The sequence below is a fragment of the Delphinus delphis genome, chromosome 7 (genome assembly GCF_949987515.2).
Source record: "Delphinus delphis chromosome 7, mDelDel1.2, whole genome shotgun sequence".
In the NCBI taxonomy this organism is placed as follows: Eukaryota; Metazoa; Chordata; class Mammalia; order Artiodactyla; family Delphinidae; genus Delphinus; species Delphinus delphis.
In genome coordinates this window covers 40,738,430-40,760,653 of record NC_082689.1, presented here as the reverse complement: position 1 = coordinate 40,760,653, position 22,224 = coordinate 40,738,430, and positions in this window count along the sequence as shown.

The following is a 22,224-nucleotide window of genomic DNA, read 5'->3' as shown; positions in this document are numbered from 1 at the left end:
TACAATAAAATATTACACACCATTAAAAAGTAGTGAAATACCAACACATACGGCAAAAAGAATTAATCTCAAAAGCATTATACTGAGTGAAAGGAATAACATAATTTATGATTCAACTCAGATGAATTTTAAGAACAGAGGCAGAAGTATGTTGTGATAGAAATCAGAGCAGTGTTTGCTTCTAGAATGTAGGTAATCAACTGTGTAAGGGAGGAAAAATAATTTTCCCTTTACCCTTCTAGGTTCTTGGCTGAGACCATCCTGTAATAAAAGGATGATTAACAGGACAAAAACAAGCAGAAGTTTAATAACATGTATACCTCCTTTATACATGCGAGATACCCAGGAAAACTGAGTTACTAACCAAAATGGCCTAAGACACCCCATTAAATACTATCTCCCTCAAAAAGCAAAAGGAGATGTAAGTGGGTGGGGAAACAATTTACAGGAGGTTATTAGATAAAACACAGTAAAAAAAAAAGGTTAAAGTTGTTAATCAGATTTAGTCCACTGCCTTTTCCTTTGATAAGAGTTTCTACAGATTTAGTCATTCTTTTCTTCCTAGTACAAAGAGGGAGACACCCTTACATATGGAGATTTCCCTTATAAATGCAACTGTCTCTTACAAAAGGGTATCTTCTACTCAGTTTTCAGAGCTTATCCAATGTCTGCTGTTTCTTAAAAATAATCCTCATGCTAAAAAGGCATATTTTGGACTGGCAAATTCTGATCCTGTTCAACTGTAAGGGAAATGTAAGGGAATTCTCTCAGGTTGATGAAATATTCTACATCATGACCAAGGAGTGGGTTTAATGGGTGTGTGCCTTTGTCAAAACTCACTCAAATGAACTTAAGGTTGATACATTTATCATAATTATTTAAAGACAGAAAAAGTAGGTACTTCTTGGAAAAGTGTTTTTAGAATTGTTTAGGTTAGAGGAGTGAAGCGATGCATTTTATAAATGATTTAATTTAATAAATCTTTTATTATTCTTATTTGTAAAATATTTAATATTTTTAATTAAAAAAGATTAACAGATATGTACAAAGTGTAGTATTAAAGTAAATTAAACAAGAAGAATAAAGTTTTGTAGGCAGATATGGTGAGCCTTTAAATAAACCACTCTAATAGGACTAATTGATTTTAAAATTACATGTTTTCATTCTTTTGCTTTCCTGAGTATCTTGGCCTTTGCCCTGGACTACCCTATGCATCCATCTGCTTAGAAGAAGATTAAAATTTGTTACAGCTGGGATGAAAAGAGAAATGCCCAAGCAATATTAATTTTTTGACATTCAAATTGGATTATGCACAAGGCAATAGCTTTGCAAGACAGTCTATTATCTTGGGAATGGATTTTCCAAATTCCTTTATTCTTCTGTCTCATATCAACAACTGTACTCCAGAGAACTCAAAAACTTGAATTTCTTTGTGGTGAGGAGAGGATTCAGGATTCACCTGTATCAGCTAAGCAAAAAGAACAGGGGAAGAGTGAAAACATATTCAATGGCTTTCCCAGCTTGAAGATACTGGGGAATAGGCAGAGAGGTAAGTGACTATCTAAAGTAGATACTAATTTCACTGTTGACTAAAAAAAAAAAAAAAAAAAGCACAGTGTGAGAGTTGTAAGTTAAGTTTTATCTGGGGCAAAATGAGGACTATAGCCTCTCAGATAGCTCTAAGGAACCGCTCAGAAGAAGTAGCGGGGGAAGTCAGTACATGTGATTTTGGTGAAGGGGAATACGTGCAATCAAGCACACATTTTGGCAGAAGGCTGCCGCTAGTCACGAGGAGCAGATGTATCCAGTAATGATTTTAAGAGCGTTTCTAGATATAAGAAGATGCAAGAATTTGGGCTCATAAACTCTTCTGAATACATCTAACTGACAGCCTGTCCCGCCAGTTTTTCCCAGAGCACAGAGTGCCTCATTCTTGATCTCCACCCTGAACTCCTTTCAGGGTGCATTGAAGGTCAGCAACTACAGTGGCTAGTGAGTTAATAGGTGTGTAGTGGTATCTCAATGTTTAACTTGAGATTCCCTAATGATACATGATGTTGAACATCTTTTCATCTGTTTATTTGCCATCTTTATATCTTATTTAGTGAGGTCTCATTTAGATATTTTGCTCAGCCCTGTTCTTAAGTAGTCACACAACAAAACTCAACCAACATTTGTTATCAAGAGCAAAGTTGTTTCTCTGGAGTTTTTGATTAGTTTTATTTTAATCACTTATGACAATTATATTTATTGAAAGAAAAAAAAGGCCACTTAAAGAATAACTTGCTGCCATCTCTTTTTCATATTAGGAGATAGAGCAAGAGACTCTTAGTAGTGAAGATGATAGTTTATAAGGAGTTGACAATGGACCTTGGGTGATAAAAGGTGAGTAGGCTACTGCCTTCCAGAGATAATGTTCTCAAAGGAAACTGAAACAAAGAGTGAGCTGAATCTCTTTACAATAGTTAAAACAGATGTTGAATTTCTGAGGCAACATAAAGGCTGATGGATATTAATATTAGAGAAAAAAATATATATGGGGAGAGAGAGAGAGAGGAGGGAGAGGCAGAAAATAAACTCTACAGAAAGGCTGGGTTGTGGTGTTTTACCTGTGGTATGCAAAGACTATGGTTTTATCTAATACTAAAATGTAAGCTTTTTGGTAATATGTTAATTTTTATTAATGCTATTTCAATAAATATCCAATAAAACCAACAATTCCTGCGGTTCTCTATTGTAAGCTAATAAAAGGAATGAGGTAGTACAGTGCAAAAGTGGCCAAAAAGAGAAAATAGTGGACACAGGAACTGAAAATAGATGACAGTGAGAAAATAGGCTGCAATATATGTGACAAGAGAACAGAAATCCCTTAGAATAAAAAGGGAAATCCTGACCAGCAGAGTAAAACTCTCCTAGAATTGTGAAGGAATATTTTTTGAGACTTCCCAAAGTCATAATATGGGGCATACCTTTGGATAATAAAAATTATTCCAAAGCTGGAAGATTTGTTTTATGTGGATTGAGGTGTAAGTTATTTCCTCCCTTAATTCTTAGCTCTAGGAAGTTTCCAGTTAAATTATTCATATATTTAGTTTCAGTATTTGACCTATTTAACCCCATGACTTTTGTTTTCTTTTTTATCTGATATTCTTAATAACCTACATATGAACAAAAATATAAATTATAATTTATAATAAAATGTACATAATAGTTTAAATATATTATAAAACAATTTCCCTTTGCAGCTTTCTTCTTTGCATAACTATATTTAAAGACAAATTTAGCTTACTTTTACCTTATATTTTGCCTGTATGAAATGTACGTTATTTTTTGATTTGAACAATGAAGCAAATGCACATATGTTTACCAAATTTAAAAGTCTTTTAATTTTAAATGTTTTTGCTTTCTACTTTTTAATTTTTCTTCTTCACATATTTACTTCCACAAATAGAGGAATTTTATATTAGTGAAGAATACTGATTTCCTTGCTAGGAAATATTTAAACTTTTTCTCTCCAAAGCATCAGAAAAAAAGCAGATCATGCAAATATTACCTCCTAGGAAAAATAAACATATAGTCACCCAAATGAGTGAGCACTAATGAATTGACCCTAGTGACTCTCTCAATGAAAGTAACTAAGGGGTTGAATATTGTAGTCAAGAAAAAGAAATACAATATGTTTATAAAAATACTGTCCACAATGAAAAGAGATCTTGTACATGATCATACTGTCCCTGAATTGTTATTAAAAATGTGGAAAAGAGATAAAATTAACATCTTCCTCCACATTCCACATGTGATATTTTTGGAACATAATGGACTTTTATACACAGTGTTCATGTTCCTTCTTAAACCTTGAATCATACTTGATTACTATCTCATCACATTCAATCAGTCATAAAGTTTCTTGATTCCACTAGTGAAATATCTATCTCTCCTTCCCCAGTCAGTTCCTACTTCTTTTGCTCCATTTGAAGTTCTTATTATATTTTATCACAGTTGAAATAATAACTTCTTTACTAATCTCCAGATCCCTTGTATTACCAAATCCCAATCTTTCATATAATGAAAAGCCACGTAAATTCCAAATACATACTATTATCATTTAATTCTCAAATAGATTCAGTTGTTTATAAACATCTACCAGAAAACAGCCTAATTCATTTTTCATTCTATCATAGCTAGGATTACATCATCAACATCATCATCATCATCAAATATTCTGTAAGTCCACTTTCTTAACTCCTGAATCACTTTCAAACCATGAGACTTTAAGTCCTCCTTCCATTTAATCATTCATTAACAAGTCTTCTGCACTGTGTTGTGTTTTATGCTCTGTGTTGAATCCTGCAACCACAATGGTAAACAAAATATCAACTCTGTCATTGAGGATCATGCAGTCATGAGACATACATGTAAATAGAAATTTAACAATGCAGTTGATGGCAGAGGGGTATAGACACCAATAGCTCTGAGCTTGGAGAGCCAAGTCAGGAGAAGTACTACAAAAAAGAACACAATTCAAGTGCCCAGGAATTGTACTGAATCAGGATTCTGGTAAGTCAGCAATCCCAAATTGGTTGCATCTGTGACTTGGCCAGCAAATTTTCTAGTCTTTGTAATTAGGATCTTAGCGCCATTTGACTACAGACTAGCCAATGAACATGAGAAGAGTCTAGTCTGTGGTTTGATGCCCTGATCCACCATCGTCTATATATTTAGTTTGTTACAATTATAACAATGTCATTCAATATAAAAAGTTTTTAAAAAATTCCCAAAGGGACTCCTGTACACTCAACTCAGTAGTGCTTAAAACTCCTATAACTATATTACATAATCAAATACAAAAGAAAACAAAACCTTCAAAGCTGGGACAAATGACTAAGCAATGCACTCACAAATAAAAAGCAATACATATTTGCACCCAATTTTCAGAAAAAATGCTGTGTCATGGGCATCCTCTAAACTCATATTTGCAGATACTTACTTAAAAAAGCGTTAACATTTAATGTCTAAAGACTTAATGTGAATAATTTTGATAAGAAAGTAATTTCATTGTTAAATGAGAAAGAATGATGTAATAATAATATAATATGAAATATTTTAAAAGTGTCTCCGAAGATTATGCAAAGGACACATACATAAATTTGCTTTGTCAAGTAATCAACAATATATGGACTGTTTGTTTTTACTAAATAGAAATTTGAATAGCCTGGAGAACTCTCTTTTTAAATAAACACACAGTCAATGTCCTTGACTACAATTTGAGGTCATGGCCTTTAGATCGGAAATGTTAAGTAACAGATGAAAATCATTTCATTTAGCCAGTCATTAGTTTATTCACTCAGCAGATGGTACAATTAGAAGTATGGAAATGATTATTAGTCCATCACATCTGGTTTCCTCTAGAAAATTATAACATCGTACTAAGCAGCATGTATAAAATGATGCCCAGTGAGGTCATACAAAAAATAAAGTTTCCCAGTCACTTCTATATAAAGGATGAAGGGAGCAAATCACTTTGGAGCAATTTTTTTTACTATTGTGGGGCAAAAATCCTCTGAATGTCTTTTGTTTTTAAGCCAGGAGGAGACCAATGCCATTAAACCAATGGCTTGATAAAGAAGTCATAATTCACCTTCTTTTTAAAGCTGAGAGCTAATCACTTTGGAAGAGATGAATAAATTTACATAAGAGCCAAAGAGCTTCTTTTGAGGAAAATGGGATAGTTTTGAATCTTGCTTCTGTTGGGATCAAAATTAATAGAAAGTTAGTGATGGACCAATGATGGTATAAAGAGTCACTGATAGGAAAACACATGGAGACATAAAAAGGTAACATCATGAGAGGAGATGGGAGTTAGGTCATGGCCCGAAGATTCATCAAGTAAGACTAGCACCAATACATTAGGTCCTGAAGCTTGGAGCCTCCCCAGTCCCAGCTACCTTAGCAAATTTGGACATTAGGAATAGTCTGAGCATGTGAACATAAACATCAAGAGTACAAACCACAGAAAACCCTATATTTTCAATATAATTTGAACAATGCACAGATAATTAGAAGACATTTAGACAGTTTACCCAATATGTTGAATAAGTTGTTTTAAAAAAAAAATCTTTTTTTTAAAACTGGTTAGGTTACCCAATCTAACCAGTTTATGTTTATATATATTACCATAGGAAAACTAATGCCTGATGAGACAGTAAGGCAATAATGGATTTCTTCATAATAGAATAGAAGTGTCCCACTATATGGCTATTTCTAACCCAAACAACAATTCACTGTGTTACATGAACGTTATTACTGAAATAAACGGAGGATCTGAGGGTTAAAAGAGAAATGTATCTATATACATTTCTAAAGTGTACACTTTATATGTTCTTTTTTTTTTTACATCTTTATTGGAGTATAATTGCATTACATTATTGTGTTAGTTTCTGCTGTATAACAAAATGAATCAGCTATAACTGTTTCTAAATTTACATGTTTTTGTTTGTTTCTTGACCCAGTAATGTTTTTAATACATGACTTAATCACTTGGGTTATGGATACCTAACAACTTAAAACTTATTGAGGGACTAGTAGTGGATTATGATTCTTTTAAGAGACACATGAGACATACATACATAAGAAAGATACTTTTCAGAATGTTCTATAATTTTAGATAATAAAACTCATAAAATATCATCAGTGTTAATTAGTAGTTCTTGCAAAAATACTGTAACATATAAAACTGGCACTTTTAATTAAGATAGCCTTGGATTTACCCTGACATATCTTAAATGGCTAGGAACATTAACTCAAAATATAAAGGACAGAAAGGGATTGTATGATATATTTTATTAAAAATATAATACTATTGAATCAACCAATTAAGATATATATATTGTATTGAATTATGTGTATTCTTTTAACTACGTTAAAACTTACTCGAAGAGATTTTATAGTACAGCATGTGAATAGGAAGATGCCATTCAAAGTACATGGTTTTGGTCGTTCATGGTACTGATTTGAAAATAGATTTGAAGAAGAAAGCATGATCAGATGTCTTCCTAACTAGTAACATAAAATATGTTAGAAAAATCTCAAAGTTTAAATGTAGAGAAATTTAGCACAATAACTATCACACTGTTCCTTAGAAAAACAGAGGAATCAGATTTTTTCTGTTTTTACAGTACTTCTAAAAACCATCAACCAAAGCAGTGCATTAATTTACCATATGCACTTCAGATTTATGGCTTAGATATTTCAAAGGTCTAGTGAAGAATCAGAGCATATTGCTGATTCCACAAGACTCCCACTCCTAGAGTTTGTTGCTTACTCTAATGAGTCCAAAATTCCCTCCATGTTTTACTTAGGGAAGCATCTAGCCACTGGGAGACATACATCTTGTACAGGACTAAACTGAGGAAGCTCATCTGTCTTTTTATAAAAATATGCAAATTTAAAATAAGGGAAGTATGAGAGTATGAAGGAACAGTAAGTAAAAATAATGAAATAATGGAATCACTATTAATTCTCAGTAATATTTTGTCTTACTATGCATTCCAAAATCATGGGAGTTATATATACTTTAATATCAATGAAATTAAGAGCTTTAATTTCCTTGGCCTGGTTCAAAAATTTAACTTAATCAATGTTGTATTTCTCATGAAAATTTCCTTACTGGAATAAAGTCAGAAAAATCAACCAAGTAAACACAATTTTTCATGATATTTCATTTTATTGCATATGCTCAAAGGTGATTAGATTGAAATAAGAAAACCTTTCTGAAGGTAATAAAGAGAATGTGACAATATTAAGGTAATCTTTGTAACAACCTAAGAGGGATATGTTATTATACCTAGATGAAGGGGGAAAAATGTAAGTTCAGAATATGTTATTTTCCCCAAATCTGACACTGAATAGTTGAGTATGGATTTAGTGTTTTGCCCATGTTGTTTGACAGGGCTGCCACCTACCTGTAAGATTTTTTTTTTTAATGAAAATTGTAAAAAGTTGCCTCCTCTGAGTGAAAAATTATAATTTTTTTTGGTGGGGGGAGGAAATTTTTCAGAGCTGATGCAACTCTGTGCTGTAGACTGGATTTCAGTCCCCAACTGCCCACCTATCTAGAGATTTCATGCCCTGAGTTACCATAACCAGTGGTCCCCATTATTCCACTACACTATGCTGCTCTTGTAAAGAGTTTATCATTATGATTCTGAAAAAAAATTTTTAAAGAAAAGCAAAACAATATTAAAGAGAAACCTGTGCATCTACCATTCTGAGGTAATAAACATTAATTTTTGCATAAGAACATTTTTTTAAAAAGCAAAACATTATTACAGATAAATTTGAGGTCTCTTTGAGGTCCTTCCTTGGTACAATTTCCTTTCTATAGGAAACTCTTATTGTACATTTGGTGTAAGTTTTTCTATTTCAGTTTTTATGGTCTCAACCATGTAAGTATTCATAGTTGTATACATATATGCACATAGTTCATTGGAGACATATGTATACATGTGTCTTAGGTATTGTTGATAGACAAATATATGTATGGATATATATTTACACATACATACTATGAATACAAATATGTATTTATGTATCCATAAATAATCATAAAATTATTTATGTTGGAAAAATTATATAAATTGTACTGTGTACATTACTTTTAAACTGCCTTTTGTTTTAGAGATCTATGTTTATGCATGAAGAATTAGCTGATTTTTTTCTAACTACTGCATAGTATTTTTATCATATTTTTATTGAATAACCTATTTTCTATTCTCTTATTAGTAGAAATTTACTGTATTACCACTTTGTCATTTTTACAAATAATAATTCTGGTCCTTGTGTACGTTTCTTGAATAAAAAGCGTATCTTTCTATTTAGTGGAGCTCAGTTTCTTCAATGTATTTTATAACTTATTGGATAAATTATAAATCTACCACATCAATCATGATACTTCTGAGCTTTCTTCCTTGTCAAGTGCCCAGAATGCTGTCAGGCAGAAGGAGGTAAGAGATTGTAAAATTTCTCTGAAGAATATGATCTTCAAGAGAAAGAAGACTAGGAGGATAGTACAACTTGATTTCCAATTAAATTACAATATCATGTAATTCTTGCAGAAGGTCAGCAGCTAATAATCATATTTACATACAGTGCTTCCAATTGGTATTGTAGTGCCACACCTTTATGTATGAAGAGAGAGCTAAAGATTTTCAATAAACATTTGAGGGAAACTTCAAGATAAAATTAAGTTGCAAAAAGAAGAAAGGAAGGGAGAGTGGAAGGGAGGGAGGGAGGGAGGGAGCAAGGAAAAGGGAAAGAAAGAAAGAAAAGAGAGAGAGGGAGGAAGGAAGGAAGGAGAAAGGAAAGAAGAAAGAGGAAGGAAGAAAGGAAGAAAGAAAGAAAAAGAAAACAAAATATAAACTTGGAGAAAATGGGACAAAACATGGAAGAATAAACTTCCAAAAATATTTCATTGATATCCTGAAAGATAAAAATTATATATCGCCTGTATGAAACAAAATATGATTAAAGGAACATTAAGAAAGCAAAGCAAAAAGATCCTTTGGAAATTAAAATTATGATATTAGAAATAAAAATCTCAATATAGCTATTGAAATATATGGTAAAGAATTTCCCCCAGGAATTTAAGAGGAAAAAAAAAGCATAAATACAGAAATCAGAGAGAAATACTAGGAACATCAGGGGATTTGTTCAGGAGGGGAAATGTCATAATAAGTATTCTAAGAAAGAGAGTGAGAGGGAGTGAGCGAGAGAGAAAGGAGAAATGGAAGGAGAGGATGTGGCACAAGGAATTATGAAAAAGACATTGTGAAATATTCTCCAGTACCCAATGTCATAAACTTCCAGATTTAAACACACCAAGTACCAGAAACATCCTATAGCAAAAGACTCACATGCATCCTGAAACCACAGAACATAGAAAAATAAGATGATATAGAAGTTTCTATAAAGTAAAAATTCAGTCAAATGCAGAGTCAAAAAATAGAATGGCATAGTATTTCATAATTGCAATATTAAGCATTAGAAATAGTGAAGAAAATTTTGAACTGCAAAATACTTAGGAAAAACGATTTCAAAAATAGAATATTCTACTGAAGCAAACTTTCAGTTGAGAGTGTGAGTTCAATAAAGATGTTTCCAGACATGCAAACTTTTTAAAAAAGAAACACTTATCTCTGTGCACTCTTTCCACGGCAGCTAATGGAGAATTTGCAGCAGCACAACAAGGAAGAAAACTTCATCTAATTGAGCTCTAGGTACAGACACAGATCTTAAACTGATTCAAAAGGAGTTGCATATAATTCTCTCCTACATGTTTGGCTATTCAAAGTCCTCTTTTGTAGTAGTCATTTTAGATTCCTTACAATCATCCAGCCAATCCTACTTTGGCAGCCTTTGTCCATGTGTCACCTTCTGATGGACTGACCAGCATGCAGATATTGAAATAAATTGGTAGAGGTTTGATTGATGTCTAATAAAATTTTAAATATTCAATGAATTCCTGCTAGTCTTCCTTAGGTGTTAAAAGTACTTAACTGTACCAATTCTTCCATGAACTATTCACGCCTCTGGAAATTTTAACACCTTTTTAAAGTGAATTGAGGGGAAGTCCTTTTAAGTAGATCTGCAGTTGAGGTATGTATTGGGAATGTAGGGAGACAAGGATAGAGATATCTTTGTCAAGGATATCTTTTAGTCAAGATATCTTTTAAGAAGTTCAAATTTGATTATGTGTTTTTCTTGGAGGTTTCAGTATAATGATCAAAGAAAGCAGATCATTGAATGTTTGGAATTTTTCCTCTTTTGTTTTATAAGGCTCTTGTATTGGTCAGGATTTTTCAAAGAAAGAGAATCAATAGGAGATAGAGATGGAGATAGAGATATAGGAAGATATAGATAGGGAATATCTTTATCTAGCTATCTATCATCTATCTATGTAGCAAGGATTGACTCTCATGGGATTGTTGGGGCTGGCAAGTCAGAAATCCAGAAATCCATAGGGCAAGCTGGCCGGCTGCAGCTTCAGGTAAGGTTTGATGTTGCAGTCTTGACTCCAAAGGTTGAAAATTTAGGCAGAATTTCTATGTTGCAATCTGGAAGTGGAATTCCTTTTTCAGGAAACCTCAATCTTTGCTCTTAAGATCTTTGGCTGTTTGGATGAGACTCACCTATGTTATAGAGGATAATGTGCTTTGTTAAAGCCATTGAAAATTTGATAGGAATTACACTGAATTTGTAGGGTTTTGGGGTAGTATGAACGTTTTCAAATATTAATTCTTCCAATCCAAGAACAGAGGATGTCTTTCCATGTATTTTTGTCTTTTTCAATATCTTTTAGTTTTCACTCTACAGGTTTTTCATCACCTTTGTTAAATTTATTCCAAAGTATTTTATTGTTTTTGATGCTATTGTGCATGAGATACCTTTCTTAATGTCTGTTTCAGATAGTTTATTGTTAGTGTATAGAAACACACACACACATACACACACTTACTGATTTAAATGTTAATCTCACCTAAAAAATACATTCATAGCAATATCCTGATTGATGTTTGACTAAACAACTGTGCACCATAGCATAGCCAGGTTTAGACATAAAATTAATCATCACAGCTCACCTTAAATGTACTAATTTAGTAATATTACACAATATCTGTAGGGACCAATGCAATTCTAAGTCATTCTTTGGAGAACTTTGTCATTTACAAAAATAGGCACATCTATTTAGATTATAGCGAGGAAACATGTAAAAGGCAGGAATTCTCTTAGGAAAATTTGAGGCTTAAAAGTAGACAAACTCATGACAGATACAAAAGAAGATGCATTATGTTTGGAATAAATTGGAAGTGTATGTGATATTTTAGGGAATAGGGCTTATTGTATTTGGGCTCTTTCCAGACTGTGGAGTTAGGACCACAATGCACAGAGCTTAATAACTGAGCCAACCTATTACAAGAAATCAAAGGATAGTCTCAGGTGAAATAAGCAAGGAAATTGACATAGAGACCTTTAATAAAGCAGTCATTCCCTTAAAAGATTTGTTTTTAAGTATCCAAAGTAATGAATCAGTAACCTGAAGTTTACAGTGAAAATTTACATTCATAGAGGAAGATGCTGCCACTTTATAGGGCATATAACCCCAAAGTCCTGGAACAGACTTGGGCAGTAAGTTAGGGAGTCTGGTAAACATCTGTTTCCTATGAGCAATTCTTAAGACACTAGGACAGCAGGTGACAAAAAACAAATGAGGGAAGCATGGAATATCACAGAGTAGTTTTTGATTTAAATGTGTACCAGTTTGTTGCTTGTTTTACTATTTAGATACATTGCAAATTATTTCTTCTAATTTATTTTGTTTTTTATTTTTAGCATATTTCTCTTATGTCTCCTTTTTACTCCATTCTTGCCTTCTTTTGTGATCATAAGGTTAGCTCATTTTTCTGTTTTCTCCTAGTTTGGGAATTAAGAGCTTTTATTTATGTTGTATTTCAGATAATTTTAATTGTTAAACCTATATATCAAGTTTTTACATTTCTTATAAAATATTATCCTATTCATTATGTCCATCATCTAAAGTATTTTCCTACCTCATATTTTATTATTTAAAATTTTAAATCACTCTCTAGCCAAAATAAAACTAGCTCTATTATTATTATTACTAGTATGGTTACTATTGCCATTTTTACACTACTAATAGATAATAAACTTGCAAACTAGTTAGTAATTTTTTTGGACACAATTTCTTCTTCCATTCCACTTCTTCTGGGCTCCCTCCTTGATGGTAAATATTCTCTAGCATTTATTTCAGTTAATTTCTACAGTTATAAGTTATTGATCTGGGTGTTCATTTTACCACTGCCTTTGAAAAAATTATGTGTAAAATTCTAGATTCAAAATTATGTACTTCTTCTGGCTGTTTCTGTTGTTGTCTTTTCACCACTATTATTGTTGATGCAAAATCTGCTGTCAATTAAAAAACACAGTAAATAAAATATAATTTTAAAGCATCCATTCAATATAATACATTATAAGATGATGACATTTTCATTGGTGAAACATAAGGGAAAAATTATTGCTCTATCAGTGGTAAATTAAAGCCCCACAAATGTATTATTAGGTAGATGTAGGACTAAATCAAGAGATTAATGTATGAAATAATAATCTTAGACCGCTGAAAGCCCTCAATCAAAACGATCTGGCTAGGAGTAGTTCTGCGAGAAAAAAAATGGCATTATACTGTATGTATAGAATTTTAAAATAATGATAAACTAACTAAAATATGGTCTGCTTTTTATTATCATTATGTGCCTTCAATTCTAAACAGCGTCACTTGTAAAATATTGCTCTCGGAAAATGTTTTTATTGTTCTCTGTTCTAAACAATCTTTGTGGTTACTATTAATTTTTAATAACACATAAGTATCAAATTGGCACATTTTATTACTTTTTCTTTCATAAATATTGTATTCTACATGGAATTAAATTATAATAACTGTCAGTTATACAGCTAACCCCAAATGCACCCAAACTCAGCGACATGTATTTGTTTTGAGATTAAGTTCAAAGAAGTTGAGAATTGTTGAGCTTGCTCTTAGAGAAATGTGGATATCCAGGCTCTCATGGTTCTTCATATTCCTGATTTTAAGCAGTAGTTTCCAAATAAACAATGATAGCCCAGTGGTTGTAAATGTAGAGAACAGAACTTGATTCACTTAAATGGTGTCATAGTGTGGAGCCACTCAAATTTTTTACTTGTGTTTATAATTTAAAGCTGAAACAATGTATGAACTATAAGGCTTAATCTTTGTTTTTGGTATTGGCAGATTTTAGTCTGTATGTGAATATTAAATAATAGTTTTAAAAGCAAAATCTACTATTTTAAATAATTATTTTAAAATAATGAATCAAGAGCATATTTATTAGTATTATAAGATTTTTCTGAAGATAATTTTGCCGTACTGAGAAAGGGGAGTGTTAAAAAAATATCTACGTCACGCTAGGCAGCCACTGAAACTGGCATTCTGAGACACACACACACAATATTTATCATATATTAAGTTTCTTGGACTAAAAACCTGTGAATCACACATGAACCGTGGCTAATTCTTCAAAGCAAAAATCAACATGTAAGATACGTTGGTAAATAAGCAGCTGACTCCCCTGGGCAGTTGCCTGACCTCACCTTGTCCCTTTCCTTCACAGAACACCAATTAAAAGATGGGCAAAAGATCTAAACAGGCATCTACCACATGAAAGAAGATATACAGATAAACATATGAAAAGATGTTCAACATCGTAAGTCATTAAGGAATTTCTAATTAAAATAACAAGATACCACTACACACCTATTAGAATGGCCAAAGTCCAAAACACTGGCCACAGTGTTTGGACCATCCTCAAATGCTGGTGAGGAGAAACAGGAACTCTCATTCATTGCTGATGGAAACACCCAATGGAACAGTCACTATCTGGGACTACAGTCACAGATAGGCAGTTTCTTAGAAAACTACACATACTCTTATGAGGAACTGTACTCCTTGGTATCCACCCAAATGAATTGAAAACTTAACGTCTACACAAAAACCTTCACAACTGATTCAAAATTGCTAAAACTTGGAAGTACCCAAGATGCCTTTCAGTTGATGAATGGACAAATAAACTGTGGTTCATCCAGACAATGGAACATTGTTCAGCACTAAAAATAAATGAACTACCAAGCCACAAAAAGACATGGAAGAGCTTTAAATGTGTATTACTAAATGAAAGAAGGCAACCTGAAAAGTCTATACAATGTATGGTTCCAACTATATGACATTCCGGAAAAAGCAAAACATTGGAGACAGTAAAAAGATTAGTGGTTTCCAGGTGTTAGAGAGGAGGAAAGGATGAATAGGCTGAGCCAGAGGACGTTTAGGAGAATGAAACTATTCTGTATCACACTGTAATGGTGGATACGTGTCAGTGTACACTTGTCAAACCTATAAAATATACAACACCAAGGGTGAACTTCAGTGGACTTTGTGTAATAAAGATGTGTCAATACATTTTCATTGATTGTAACAAGTGTACTGCTTTGGTGAGGGATACTCACAAAGGGAGAGGTAATACCTGTGTGAGGACAAAGGCTGCATGGGAACTCTGTACTTTCTGTTCAATTTTGCTGTGAACCTAAAACTTCTCTAAGAGAAGTTTATTAATTTTAAAAATATATAAATAAGAGTAAAAAAATGCTCACAAAAAGATATTTTTCAAATGTCATATAAAATTATGAGCAACATTTGGTTTCAGCATTTTAGAGAACCAAGCTCGCTTACGGTGAATATAGTGATTTAGAAAATGATAAGAAATAAGACTGAGGTGTTTTCAAAAACACTAAGGTGGTGCTCAGAGTTGAGCGGCCTGTGTTGAGACTCCATGGAGTCTGCACACCAATGTCGCCCTGCTGTGCTCTGCATCCAGCCCCTCTTCTCTCTAATCACAGAGTTTCATACACACATGAATTTTTCTGTCATAAAATGGGAACTGCAGCAGGCCTGTCGTCAGGGATAAAATGCTCTAAAAATCTTTTGGATCTGGTTTAAAGAAAAATATTGGACACATATGGTTTTGTAAAGGAAAAATAAAAAGAGTAAAGGGAAGAATAGATTCAGGGAAACAGTTGCAACTGCTAACAGATTTAGATTATGTGCCCTAAGAAAGAAAGAAAAAGATTTTCTCATGGAATAAGAAAGCTAGTAAATACATTTTTATGGAATTGTTAGAAATTGACATTGTTACTGTCCGTAAAAGAGGGAGACCTCTTTTTTTCTTTATAAAAATGTTACAGGAATGCACCCCTTTTTTCCCCTCCTCATAGCATAATGATAATTCATCTAGTTCTGTTGGGACTTAGTTATCTGACATAAACTAATTCCTTCTAAAATAAATTTTAGTATTAAAATATCTCTACCTGTTATCTCTTTAATAACTTGATTTTTTTAAGTTACCAGTTCGAAATATTCGACAGGTTATGTTGAAATTATTTTTTCTGTACTGGTACTCTGAAATTCTTTCATGAATCTCTCTCAAAATGAGTAATTTAAAAACTAATGGCTGACACTGATTTCAATATATTCATTCAAAACCAGACATAGACACACACATTCACACACACACAGAGCTGTGGACTTTGTCCTTTAAAAATATTTCCCCAAGTTTTATTTTACAGTTTTCTCCCTTTTACTTAGTATCTTCTGTTTTTAGATTTCAGGAAGCCATATCTTTATATTTGAATTTATGAACTTCTCATTTTCTAAACATCCTAAGTCATTTTACATAATTTCCTATCCTCACTGGCATATGCAAACACCTAGAAATTTATTTCATTTGGAAATTGTTATCACTTCTGTCAGAATATAAATAGACACTTTAAATAAAAATTGTGTTGCCACAAACTCACTCTCCTTCCAAATTATCTGCCTCGATTGCCTTGCAAAAGTTGCAGTCATTACAACAATGCTCACATCCACTCAAATATAAATGTGTGTATATGTGTGTGTATACTAACCTGTATTTTTTAGTTTAATGGGCACACCCTTCTCTTCTGTTCTACGGGAGGAACAAAACAACCAGGATAAAATTCAAAGGACACAGGACCTTTGGAATATAGCAGATGGTTGTGGATGTAAACTCTGGATCCTGACGACCTAGGTTTTCATCCTGGCTCCTGCCTTTACCAGTAACCTTGTAGAAGTTTCTTAACTTATCTGTATTTTAATTTCCTCATCTGAAATAGGCGTAATTTAGGATGAATACTTTGCTCCCTATAAAATACTTTGAATACTTATGGGGGGGGGGGTGAGTTGAAGATGGCAACATAGAAAGGTCCTGAACTCATTTCTTCCCATGAACACAACAAATCTACAACTACATATGGAATAGTTGCCTCTGAAAAAGACCTAAAAACTAGATGAACAAGGGGGAAAAGGGCAACATTGAGTTGGGTAGGAGAGGCAGAGACATAATCTTGCCCTCAAATACCCCCTTTCCACATATGGTGATACACAATAGGGAGAGATCTCAAAAATACACAATTTTTCTTAAGCAGCAAGAGGTTTGGGCTCCTCCTCAGGCATCCCAACCCTTAGATCCTGCTCAGGAAAGACAAGCCCCCAAAGTGCCTGGTTTTGAATATAAACAGGGATTACATCCTGAAAAACCCTAAAACTATAGGGAATAAGGAACTCGCTCCACGTTTAAAGGGCTCATGCCCAGGCTCACTCATCCTGGTGTTTCAAAAAAAACAGTTTGAAAAACACCAGCATGGTTCAGACCACACACGAAGGAGACCACTTACTAATCTTGAAGTGTATGTCATAGATACAGGAACCTGCTGGGACTCCGCCCGGGGATGGAGACAGTGGAGGGTGCCATTTTTGCAATCTCATTCTACCTTGCTAATGCCAGGACTGGAGGGTACCATTGTGGAACTCTTCCTCTAACCTGCTAGTACCAGGAGACATGCCCCACTGAGATCCCTGCCCATCCCCATGCCGCAGTTTCATGCCACAGCTGGGCCAGGCAAGAGCCCCACTCACCCCTGTGTCACAGCAGGTAGGTGTGCCCAGGCCAAATAGGGGACACCCCTTGAGCACCTATCTTTAATGCCTGGTTTCAGGGGGGATTATGCTTCTGGGTCCCATGGGTCATCTCTTACACAGGCCACTCCTTCGAGATTGGGAAAGGTAAGCTGATTGGCCTAATGCACAGAAGCAAACACAGAGAGTCAGGCAAAATGAGGAGACAGAAAAATATCTTCCAAACAAAAGAACAAAACAAAGCTTCAGTAAAAGACCTTAATGAAATGGAGATAAGCAATCCACCTAATAGAGTTCAAAGTAATGGTCATAAAGATGCGAACCAGAGTCAGAAGAATGAACACAGTGAGAACTTTAACAAAGAGACAGAAAATATAAGAAAGTATCATACAGATGTTATAGAGCCAAAGGATACAATAACTAAACTGAAAAAACTAAAGGGGTTCAATGCAGACTGGATGAAGTGAAGCCGAAAAATGGATCAGCAAGCTGGAAGACAAAGCAATGGAAATCACACAGATGGAGCAGCAAAAAGAAAAAAAGTATTTCAAAAAGTGTAGGTACCTTAAGGGACCTTTGCGACAGCGTCAAGCAGAATAACAACATTTGCTTATTATAGGAGTTCCAGAAGGAGAAGAGAAAGAGAAAGGGTCAGAAAACTTACTTGAAGAAATAATGGGAAGAAAAACTTCCCTAATCTGGGGAAAGAAACAGACATCCAGGTCCAGAAAGCCCAGAGGTTTCCAAATAAGAGGAACCCAAAGTGATCTACACCAAGATACATTATAATTAAAATGGTGAAAGTTAAAGAGAGCGTCTTAAAAGGAATAAGAGAAAAACAATTTGTTGTGTACAGGGAGTCCCCACATGGCTATCAGCAGATTTTTCAGGAGAAACTTTTCAGGCCAGAAGGGAGTGGCATGACATATTCAATGTGCTGAAAGGAAAAGAAATTCCAACCAAGAATTCTCTACCTGGCAAGGCTGTCATTCAGAATTGAAGGAAAGATTAAGAGTTTTCAAGATAGGCAAAAGCTAAAGGAGTTTATCACTACTAAACTGGCCTTACAAGCAATGTTAAATAAACTCTTTAAGCGTAAAAGAAATGGCACTAATTAATAACAAGAAAACTTACCAAAGTAAAAATCTCACTGGAAAAGGTCAATATATAGTAAAGATAATGGGCAAATCACTTATAAAACATGTATGATGGTTAAAAGATAAAAGTAAAATTAACTAAAACTATAATGATTAGTTAAGGGATGCATAAATTAAAAAGATGTAAATTGTGACATAAAAATATAAAATATGGTGGGGTGAATAAAAATGTAAAGTTGGGAAATGTGTTCAAAATAAAGTTGCTACCAACTTAAAAACAGACATTTAAATACACAGGAGGTTATATGTGAACCTCAGGGTAACCACAAAGCAAAACCTTATAGTAAATACACAGAAGAAAATGAGAACTGAATCTAAACATAGCACTAAGAAAAACCATTGAGCCACAAGGTAAGAGTGAATACTTACTCAGGACATAGTACATTCAATAAATGTTAGTTCGCATTATTAATTATTATTAAGTATGGATTACAAAAAATAATCTAGGTGTGAACTTAAGAATATGATCAGATTGCTGGTAATAAACACTTTACTTTTTCAGTTAGTCAGAGAACAATTCACTTTAGCACTATGTCTCTCAGGGAAGGAGGCATCTTTGCAAATGCATCAGCTCCTTGGTGTTCAGGGGCTCTGAGTCTGTTCAACCTAACTCTGATTATGTTCAGAGGTAAAGAAACAGCCACTAAGGCCCCAAGTGTCATAGCAGAGTCTTTGTCAAAAGAATTGTACAGAAAGAAGTAGGTAGAAATATCACAAATTCCCTTTCATAGAGACACTGCATGTCTTAGGGAAGGCTGAAGACAGGCAGATTGAAAAGCAGAAGATCTGCTGTGGAGAGAAATGGAGTGAGTGATTTCAAACAAGAAGTGCTATGTTGTTGATGCCCTTGATATCAGAATTAACCAGCACTAATGATAGAGGATTCAAAAGTTTGCTGTATTTTTAGGATATTGTCCTTGTAAGTAGAAGGATGCTTGCTTATCTGGAAAAGTGGAATCCCCATTTTTTAGACAGATATTTCAATAAGCTGATGCATAAAAGTTCTTACAAATGACCATGAGACTATTCAGGCATTTCAACTTATTAAATGAATATAACATATAGAATTAAGCTTCTGTACTTCAAATTTGTTTTTCACATTAAATAATTTTTTATAATCTTATGTTTATGTTTAATAATTACTGCTCCTGGATGAACTAAACAACACTGAAGGTCAAAACTAAAAATTCTGCTAAAACTAGAAATGAATTTTAAATATTATCATTTATATAATTGTAACGGCTTCTATCAGAGTAACTACAACAGAATAGAAATCTGATTTCATGTTTCTCTTTTATTGAAGGAGCTCTATACATCAACTCTTGCCTGTTGCTGATCACAAAGAAGCAAAATATTACTACATATTAAATATGATTTAGAAATAAACAAAAAGTAGATTATCTTTTATAGCAGGGAAACAAGTTTAAGGAAAATATATTGATTGAAAATTTTCCTTGTCTGAAGTATTTCAAACATGAATTCACTTGTCTTTTTATTTCCCTGTCAAGCTGATTTTCACTTACTTAAAATCAACTTCTCAATTTCCAGCTCCCAGAAGAATTTAACGTTCTGGTTGAGAGAGCTCAACTCAAAATCTAACTTTTTTCCAGTTTCAAAATATGTTTTTAAGAAAGTCCAATGCCATCACAGTGTGGATGACAATAAGGAAGGAAGGACAAGTTACTATTGGACCTGCCATCCAGAAGATTGATGAAAATTTGCAATTCACTCATGGTCATGGGAGGATGGCTATCACAACACACAATTTCTCAAATATGAATTTATCTATAAATCTTAAGGGTAAATCAGGGTAAATGTGAATGTATGTTTTCATTAGAAGGAAAAATATATAAAATGGATAAAATTTTCAAAATATTTTAAGGTTGATACATTCTCCCTAAATGTTTTGTTCTTTCCATGCTGTTTTTTAATCTTTAGAATTCAGTGCTCTTAACACAGGGTCTAAATCATAGTTTAATAATTATATTTTAATAAATATATTTAGCTATAAGTGTATTTTAATTAAATAGTTTAATAAATATTTTAATTAAATGTTCCATAGAATTGACTATACATACATACCTCTGCAAGTCGCACACAAACTTTTTTTTTGCGGTACGCGGGCCTCTCACTGTTGTGGCCTCTCCCGTTGGGGAGCACAGGCTCCGGACGCGCAGGCTCAGCGGCCATGGCTCACGGACCTAGCCGCTCCGCGGCATGTGGGATCTTCCTGCATTGGGGCACGAACCTGTGTCCCCTGCATCGGCAGGCAGACTCTCAACCACTGCGCCACCAGGGAAGCCCCGCACACTATCTTGATTACTGTAGCTTTGTACTAAATATTGAAATTGGAAAGTGTGAGCTGTTCAACTTTGTTCTTTTCAAGATTGTTTTTGGCAAATCTCAGTAGTTGGCATTCCCATATAAATTTTAGGATCAGTTTGTCACTTTCTTTAATAGAAATAGTGTAGAATCTATGGACCATTTGGGGGATTATTGCCCTCTTAACAACATTTAGTCTTCCTATCCATGGACATGGATATTATTTAATTTATTTAGGTCTTTGTTTTCTTTGAATATTGTTTTATAATTTTCAGATTACAAAATCTGCACTTTTTCTTGTTAAATTTGCTCCCAATTATTTTATTCATTTTGAAATTTTTATTAAAAGTGTGTAAAATACATTTTTATACTGACCCTTTATCATGCAATTTTATTGAATTCATTTACTAGTTCTGAGGGGTTTTTGTTTGTATTTTAAAGTTTTTCTCTACATGAGAATATTTCATCTGCAAACAAATATAATTTTATTTCTTCCTTTACAATCTGGGTGATTTTTTATTTCTTTTTCCTTGCCTAATTACCCTTGCTTGAACTTTCAGTACAATAGTAAGCATAAATGGCAAGAGCAGGTACCTTTGTCTGTTCCTAACCTTAGGGGAAAAGCAATCAATCTTTCACTATTAAGTATGATGTTAGCTATTGGTTTTTAATAGATGCTCCTTATCAGGATGAAGAAGTTTCTTTCTATTCCTAGTTTTTCTTAGTGTTTTTATCATGAAAGCGTGTTGAATTTTGTCAAATGCTCTTCCTGCATCATTTCTGGGATAAATATTTCTCCATTTATTGCATGATCTTAAGACAATTTCTAGAGGGGTGTGTGTGTGTTGTGTGTATGTTTAAATTTTTCATCTGTTATGATTGTTTTCTGGGGAGCAGATCCAGGAAGTTTATCACATCACCATTCAGAGTCTCTCCCCCCTTGTATGCCACTTCTTTTTATGATATCATTATGCATTTCTTTGCATAATTATCTAAATCTTTCATTAATGTATGCCTTCTTTTACAGGTAGGTCAACATTATGGATCTACCAAGTTACACTATTGGAACAGCATTTGACCTTGAATAGTGAGTTAGTTTCTTTGAACATTCATTATTTGATCAACAAAGACGATAATTACACTATTTCCTGA